This window comes from Octopus bimaculoides, chromosome 2, assembly GCF_001194135.2.
Source record: "Octopus bimaculoides isolate UCB-OBI-ISO-001 chromosome 2, ASM119413v2, whole genome shotgun sequence".
NCBI classification, from domain to species: domain Eukaryota; kingdom Metazoa; phylum Mollusca; class Cephalopoda; order Octopoda; family Octopodidae; genus Octopus; species Octopus bimaculoides.
In genome coordinates this window covers 29,345,247-29,348,474 of record NC_068982.1, presented here as the reverse complement: position 1 = coordinate 29,348,474, position 3,228 = coordinate 29,345,247, and the positions used below count along the sequence as shown (strand labels likewise).

The window sequence follows — 3,228 nt, the reverse complement described above, 5'->3', positions numbered from 1 at the left end:
ACATATATATGATGTACTTCAGTTTCTATCATCCAAATACTCTTGCAAGGCTTTGCTTTGGTTGACCCACAGCTATAATAGAAGACACTTGTCCAAGTTGACATGCAGTGGGACAGAACCCAGTACCATGTAGTCAGGAAGCAAACTTCTTGCCACACGGCTATGCCTGCACCTAAGAGATATTTAGCCTCACTATATATCATATTCTTAACCAAAATATTTATTGAAATAATTTGGAACATTGATACAACATTGATACACACTCTTAACTCCAGGTTGAAACCAATTGATAAAAAGTGATTTATGAGACTGAAAGTCTACATGTGTGCAAATATATTTAGATGTAAAGAAACACAGAAAGGAAAGAAATAAATGTTCATATATCTAGACACATATTACATCCCTGTGGTTTAAGATTTGTCAGCTACTTTATGCAGATTCTTAGATATTGTAATTTTATACATTAGATGGCAAAGTAATAAATTCTAATTTATTCAAATAAACTAATAAATTAACTTAAGAATCACGAGAACGAAGAAAGAAAAGAGGAAATTGTTCTGTGTATTTCTTAAGGCAATCTATGCGAAACATTTATGGGTACAATAACTTCAATGAAATCTCATGGTTTCATAATGCAATCGATATCACAGTAGCCAGCCAAAAACAGCAAAACATCTGTGCTACCATCTAACAGCAAAATTATTCGATCTCTTCAATGTAGCAACTAAATCTCCCTAAAAGAAAAGAAAAATGTCAGAATGGGGCCTGGAATATTTGGGTATTGTGTAAGCTATGACAGAAACAATCTAACAATATCTTATCTATAGCAAAATGCCAATATCTCTGGAAATAGCAACTCTAAGAATTGGCTTGTAAACTACATCTCAGAAGTAGGGTCATCACAACAGCATTATAGGCGCCTAGGCAAACTAATACCTTGAGGTCTATTGTATATATTTATAAACGGGCAATACCTCAATCCATAAAGCTCTCAAGCTTTATGGATTGAGTGTGCATACCTTAAGATGGCACTGCTCAGGACATTACTACTTTTACAGTCCTTCAGTTGATTCTTTTTTTGTTTTGTTTTAGAAACTATGGCTAAGGCCATGCTAGATCATTTTATTCAATGGTACATACTCTACAAAATTTTCGTTTTGCTTTCTTTTTGTTTTTGGGCTGTCATTTTTGTTTTGTTGTTTGGGTGATGCTTTTATCCTTGGATTCAAAGTTTATCAGCTTTTGGAATTGCTAGTAAATGGCTCATTGAGACTGTGGAACCTGTTTTATTGCACTCTTGTTATAACATTCCACACATTGTTGATTTGTGACACTAAAACATACATTTGTCTATGACCTGTGATTTCTTGAATTAAACACTAAATACTGGAATGTTTTGCCTTAGTGGCTCCAGATAGAAACTGGTTGCTGATAATAATTCTTATCGTGTGTGTGTGTGTGTGTGTGTGTGTGTGTGTGTGTACATGCATGCATGTGTGTGTGTGTGTGCATGCGTGCATGTGTATGTGTGTGTGTGTGTGTGTGTGTGTGTGTGTGGTCATGCTTGTGTATAAATATATGCATACATAAATATAATAGTTCCTAAAATTAATGCAAGTTATGGAATGTCTTTCAATTCCTAATTGCTCATCTATGGTCGTAGGTCTTATAGATGATTGCAGTGCCAGTAACACTGATGGGTTTCCCATCCTAAGATTCATAAAAATGTAATTTGTTCTGTGAAGTGCGAAGAAATCCTAAAGACAAAGTATTTTTATATCTTGCATTTCATTCCCTACTACCATCTTGCTTTCCAATGATGGTGGAATTTCCAACCCTTTTTGGGCTTCAGGATTTCACTGTGACCTTGGCAGAGTGGCTCATGGGTTCTGCACCCTGCCAAGAAGGCATGATTTTGACCAGTATAAGGGAAATATGCTTGCACTCTATGGACCTACTGCTATGGATACTAAAGCATGACTGTACTAGAGCAGGTTGCCCAAACACAACATACATAAATCATTTTTCCAGGGACAATAAATGCCTTCCTGAAGACCTCCCTCATCTAATATTGAACCAAAATAAATGGCATGCATGGGTTCAAAATGTCTGAACAAGCTTGAGCAGACGATGATGCATATGATAAAGTTCTGTGAAGCCTTTCACCACAACTCATCTTCTAACATCTATCCCTCCATCACATTTCTAACTATGACACTATTCACTCAGATACTGTTAATGACACCCATTATCCCTTTACATTTCACATCATCTCCCTATTACTGTCACTTATCACCTTCTCTGATTCCCCTCTGATCCCCTTACTCATGTTTCCTGTTCACTGTGTCTACCTCTATCCCTATCTATAACCATCTGTCACTCTCCTTACACTCTCTCACAAACTTACCATACACCTTCTCTTTTTAATTCTCTGTCTCTTTTCTCTCTCATATATTCATCTTATACATCAATGCCACACCCTCGCCATCTCTTTTTACTCTCTCTTTCCAGCTATTTTTCTTCAGCGAGACACCTGTTACTCTATCATACATTAACTTCTTAATACGTTACATTAAGCCATCAACCTGAATACTTCACCTACATTCAGTTGAACAATCTCGGAACAATCTTGGAAGTTATTTGTTGAGCTATTCAGTGCGGGTGACATGTAAAAGGCACCCAATACACTTTGTAAAGTGATTGGTATTTGGAAAAGCATCCAGCCATAGAAAAACTTGTCAAAACAGGCATTGGAACTTGGTGCAGTCATCTGGTTCATTGGTTCCTCTTGACTCATCCAATACATGCCAGGTTGGTCACCTACAAGAAAATAAATTCATCAGTAAAAACACTGAATTCAGAGAACATGTTAAATATATGCAGGCTTGAGCTAGCAAATTCATTAGAGTTTTAACTAGAATGCTTTGCAGTCATTCTGGCTCTATGAGTTCAAATTACACTGAGGTCAACCTTGCCTTTCATCCTGTCAGGGTCAATAAAACAAATGCCAGTTGAGCACTGGGGCTGATGTAATCAACTTACCCCTCCCCTCAAATTGCTGGCCTTGTACCAAAATTTGAAACCAATAAATTATAGTACCAATCAAATATTAGAATAAATTCTTCCCCCCTCTCTCTCTCTCTCTCTCTCTCTATATATATATATATATATATATATATATATATATATAGATAGATAGATAGATAGATAGATAGATAGATAGATAGA

General features: G+C 36.2%; 1 protein-coding gene across 4 annotated transcripts in view; it reads left to right on the top strand.

Annotated features, from left to right (window-relative positions):
* LOC106876029 (ras-specific guanine nucleotide-releasing factor 2) overlaps positions 1 to 3,228 on the top strand; it is a 563,899-nt gene that overhangs the window by 387,665 nt on the left and 173,006 nt on the right. The gene's annotated exons all lie outside the window — the stretch shown is intronic.